Source organism: Pteropus vampyrus, unplaced genomic scaffold (assembly GCF_000151845.1).
Source record: "Pteropus vampyrus isolate Shadow unplaced genomic scaffold, Pvam_2.0 Scaffold5, whole genome shotgun sequence".
Classification (NCBI taxonomy): Eukaryota; Metazoa; Chordata; class Mammalia; order Chiroptera; family Pteropodidae; genus Pteropus; species Pteropus vampyrus.
Window position 1 is genome coordinate 3,785,328 of NW_011888786.1, and position 5,543 is coordinate 3,790,870.

At 32.8% G+C, this 5,543-nt stretch overlaps 1 long non-coding RNA gene across 3 annotated transcripts in view; it reads left to right on the forward strand.

Annotated features, from left to right (window-relative positions):
* The first annotated feature begins 187 nt into the window (after positions 1 to 187).
* Positions 188 to 5,543, forward strand: part of LOC111743681 — a 10,387-nt gene continuing 5,031 nt past the window's right edge. For 2 of the 3 annotated variants that reach the window (XR_002781831.1, XR_002781832.1), the window contains exons 1-2: positions 188 to 337; positions 431 to 551. This is a non-coding gene — a long non-coding RNA (uncharacterized LOC111743681). Of the gene's footprint in view, positions 338 to 430; positions 552 to 4,054; positions 4,705 to 5,543 lie in introns of those variants that run through there. The other variant, XR_002781833.1, reaches the window with a different exon arrangement.

Consider the following 5,543-nt stretch of genomic DNA (forward strand, 5'->3'; position numbering starts at 1 on the left):
CACATCATGGACACGCTGGAGAAAAGCGTGATTCACATCCCAGGCAGGACAGTGCAAGATTTCATCATACTACTCAGAATGATGCAACATTTAAAACTTATGAATTGTTTATTTCTGGAATTTCATATTTTCAGAATGCAGCTGACCACGGGTAACTGAAACCATGGAAAGCAAATATGCACATAAGGGGGAACTGCTGTAAATACTTATTGTGATCCACTCTCTGTTCTAGGAACCTAGGAAAAAGTGGAATAGAACAGATCCTGTTGTCAGGAAGCTGACATCCAACAGAAGGAATCAGTGAATTAATACAAAAGGAAATTAATGATATATTAAGGTATATAAGAAATGAAATGTCCCAGAACACACTGGGACAATTGTTTCCTTCATTCTTTCTTCTCTTTTCTCAAGAGGTTGTTGTCTTTATCAGGGACCACACAGGGTCATGGAATCGAACCTGAACCTTGAGGAGTAAGATTCCAGGAAGACATCCTACAGGCAGACAAGGGTAATGCGAACTGTGGCTTGTTTCCATCTAAGAAGATACAAAGGTGAGTTTTTTAAATTGGGTTTTAATAATCCTCTGTTGTTGAACTTCTCAAATCACTCTGTGTAATCTATTTATCATCCTCATTTATTTGCTAATTATTGATGCTCTGGGGCAAACAGGAGCAAATGCTTGAGTGTGGGCTTCTGTGGTAAAACAACCTGAGGGTGAAAGCTGGCCCTTTTACCAGAGTTGAATCTTGGTTTCCTTGTCCATAGTGGACTGAAGGGTCAATGGGTGAGCTCAGGGAACATGCTTAGGACAGAGCCTGAACATCATAAATGCTCAATAAATGTTAGCTATTAGTACTAATCATTATTATTCCTTCGAGATACTTTATGGTGAAGGAAACGGGTTGGGGATTGGGCAAGGTCCTTGGTGACAAAGGTCTGAGGCTTTGTTCTTTCCCCAACTCCCTCTCAGTTTGTCCTGTGATGACCTCTCTCACTTACATGCTCGTGTCTCACGACCCACACAGCTTAGTCATGCCTCCTCACTCTGGAAGAACATTCGCTTGTCGACGTGAATTTCCATGCTTTTGAGCTCTGGCTTTGCTTTTCGGTGCTTGTGTGGCCTTCAGCAAGTTTCCTAACTATTGGGGCCTAAGTTTCCTTGCTTTTCAAAATCAGGATAGTAATTTCATCACGGTATTCTTCTGGAGATCAATAACTGTTAACGATATCGTATACTTATTGATAATGTATTCCTATCAAGCAGAGGGCAAACAAGTTTACAAGAATATCTATTTTTTCTTCACAACAACACTATGCAGTGAGTATTATTTTTCTTAATCTGTTTTACCGATGAGGAAGCTGAGGCTTGGTAATTGAACATAATATGACATTAAATATAAAAATGTAATGCACACTTAAATAATAGTAGTGATGTAACAAAGAAACCATGATACAATTTTCTATAGAAGACCTGTGTCAGTGCTATGGTCATGTACAATTTCCAAAAGGCATTTACTTTAAATTTAAATTAGGACTTAAAAGACCCAGAAGACTTTGATCAGTCAATGTAGCAGAAGGTGCTAGCAGAAGGTGTAGTTTTTAATTTCAAAAACTATACTCCATACATTTTTTCCATACTTTAACATTTCTGAAAAGAAAGTGTATCTTAAAATTAATGAATGCATTTTAGGCCATGTAATTTTTTTTTGTTTCCTCTAAAAAGCTTTGATCAAAACAATAATTTTATTTTGTTTTATTGTTGTTTAAATAATTAATGTTTTTTAGAATTAGGAAAACTGGAATGTTTATCACATGCATCTCCAGGAAGATATCTCTGTCAATTTACTTTCAATAATCAAAAACAGTCCTGATTTGAATTAATTAAAGAAGCAGAACTGCATTTCTGTCTGTGGCAAATTCTACTGGGTTTGGAATCAGGAGACCTTGCTTCAAATCCTTTCTTTCCACTCACCAGCGATGTGACTAAAGTCAAATATTGAACCATTTCAGCATTAGTTTCCCTCTGCTATGAAATCATGATAAATCTCCTGTCCAACTCGTAGGATTGGTTCAGATTTAATAAAGAGAAACTCCCCTGACATCTTGAATATTTCATATTACATTTGTTTTACATTTTTGTAAATTGTTTTTAAGGTCATTAGAAACATAAATTTATTTTCGGTACCTTTATTTCTTCGGATAATATTGATCAGTTGAATTAATATATCATTTAATAGTTATTATGATAAAAATCCTTCAATAAAGCATAAAAAACATAACAAGAGCCTCACCCCTGCCCCCACACACCCACATACACGTTGTTGTACATTCAACTTCTGGACATTGAAGAACCATCTAAATCTTATTCTTTTATTCCCTCAATACTTATTTAGTTTGCATTATGTGCTCACATTATACTAGAAGGTGGCGATATAGTAGTGAATACAATACACACAACCCCTGCCCACAGTGTCTTATAATCTTGTAGAATTTGAAGTAAAAGCAATCTCTGCGTGTGTAGGGAATCACATTTTCTTTGAAAAAGTTATTTTGTAAGTAAGTGAATCACTCTGATGATTCAGGCGGCTTTTTACAATTTTTAAGTAAGCACCAACTGTCATAGGAATACGAGAAACCACATTTCAAAACTCAAGACCTATTTTGTTTTCTGACCATTGATATTGTAAAATTGATGCAAAGACAGAATAATTACTTAAATTCGCTAATCTTTATAATGATTTTTTAATTTCAAAAACTATACTCCATACATTTTTTCCATACTTTAACATTTCTGAAAAGAAAGTGTATCTTAAAATTAATGAATGCATTTTAGGCCATGTTATTTTTTTTGTTTCCTCTAAAAAGCTTTGATCAAAACAATAATTTTATTTTGTTTTATTGTTGTTTAAATAATTAATGTTTTTTAGAATTAGGAAAACTGGAATGTTTATCACATGCATCTCCAGGAAGATATCTCTGTCAATTTACTTTCAATAATCAAAAACAGTCCTGATTTGAATTAATTAAAGAAGCAGAACTGCATTTCTGTCTGTGGCAAATTCTACTGGGTTTGGAATCAGGAGACCTTGCTTCAAATCCTTTCTTTCCACTTACCAGCGATGTGACTAAAGTCAAATATTGAACCATTTCAGCATTAGTTTCCCTCTGCTATGAAATCATGATAAATTTCCTGTCCAACTCGTAGGATTGGTTCAGATTTAATAAAGAGAAACTCCCCTGACATCTTGAATATTTCATATTACATTTGTTTTACATTTTTGTAAGTTGTTTTTAAGGTCATTAGAAACATAAATTTATTTTCGGTACCTTTATTTCTTCGGATAATATTGATCAGTTGAATTAATATATCATTTAATAGTTATTATGATAAAAATCCTTCAATAAAGCATAAAAAACATAACAAGAGACTCACCCCTGCCCCCACACACCCACATACACGTTGTTGTTCATTCAACTTCTGGACATTGAAGAACCATCTAAATCTTATTCTTTTATTCCCTCAATACTTATTTAGTTTGCATTATGTGCTCACATTATACTAGAAGGTGGCGATATAGTAGTGAATACAATACACACAACCCCTGCCCACAGTGTCTTATAATCTTGTAGAATTTGAAGTAAAAGCAATCTCTGTGTGTGTAGGGAATCACATTTTCTTTGAAAAAGTTATTTTGTAAGTAAGCGAATCACTCTGATGATTCAGGCGGCTTTTTACAATTTTTAAGTAAGCACCAACTGTCATAGGAATACGAGAAACCACATTTCAAAACTCAAGACCTATTTTGTTTTCTGACCATTAATATTGTAAAATTGATGCAAAGACAGAATAATTACTTAAATTCACTAATCTTTATAATGATTTTTTAATTTCAAAAACTGGTTTAAATAGATGAATTAATTTTTTTTCTAAGACATGTCTAATGTCACAATGTCATAGGAATTTTACATAAAACAATAGAGAAATAAACCATCTAACACTGTCTGTTTATTTCCATGATAATTATTGAGTAACCATAGTGAAATTTTCTTTCAGACTTAATAATAAAACTCTCTGGATCTCAGTAGCATTTCAGTGAGCAGATGAGTGTCTAGAAGAAGAGATTAATCTGGGAGAGCTACCTGCATGTGTACAAAAATACTGTTTAACATAGAATGATTACCTAGATGTCATTCTTGTAGCAGACTTTCTAGAATGAGAAGACAAAAAGATCACCTCTGGAGAGACACGTTTATCTTGAGACTAAAAGGAACATCAAGGAAAAGGATTCCATGCCCAGAGCTTCAAGGAGAGTGACTTTTATTTCTATTACAGTATAGGTAATTTCTTAATTATTCCGGATTTCTCTCTGATATAATCAACCAACCAAATAATATGCCCATCACTTCCTTGTTAAGTAATGTCATCTTCATTTACTGGTCATCTTATTAGTATTTCTTTGCTTTTAAATAATTTAGATCAAAGGAAAATAGAAATAAAATCTCTGCCAAGAAAATAGCTGAGCGATTTTTATAAAGTAACTGAAGATGTATTTGTTCAATTCTCCTGCCAGAAAGCCCCAAAAGAAATGAAGAAAATGTGTCTTAAACAAGATGGTAGGGCAGGATCAAACATATCTTTATAGCAAATATTGAATCAAAAATCCAATAGTATATACTATGTAAAAGCAAAAAAAAAAAAAAAAACCTGGAAACAATATGATTCAGAAAAGTTCTAAATATAAAAACTATGAGGAGACTTAGGTAGAAACAGTATTATGAGATATAAATGTTTTTTACATTCACTTGCCAGTTGAAATAGACAAAGAATAATAATATAGAGAATATATTTTTAACTGGTCATAAAAAGAATCATATAACAGATAAAAAGTAAACGATATTTATTAAAATTCTAACTAGTGGAATTAGTACTTTTGGGCTACTTTGACCAGATGGCCTGATTTCCCACTTCAGCTCTGCCACCTGAATGAGTCTCATAATCTCAGTGCCTCAGCATTCTCACTGTAAAATGGAAATTATACTGCTGCCTGCCTTATAGGGTTATTGTATGTGTTAAAGGTTAATAATAAGTAAAGCACCTAGAACATTGTTTGACACTATACGACTGCAAACTTTTATTATTTCCAGTATTCTTTGTCTCAAATAATTATTTCTGTGTTCTACATAAATCTTTTTTGCAATCATTTTCCTTTTTGTGTGTGTGTGTGGGGGTCTGCATTCTGGAGGGTCTTTACAGCTCTGCTTCAGTGCAAATATATTTCAATTTTGCTATTGCATTTTATTTATCCTTATATTATTTTTACATATTAATCTGATTCTTTTCCATCTCTAATAATTTTATCATATCTCCACATGATATCTTACTCCCAATTTATTAAAAACACATCATCTTGCAAATATTTTAAGATACCAAAGCAATGCTTTCTAAAAGTTTAAATTTTTAAAAAGAAAATGATTATTTCCAGAGTGTCTTATTTTTTTCCATTTTAGGACAATGCAACCTTTTCATAGATTTTCTTAGAAAT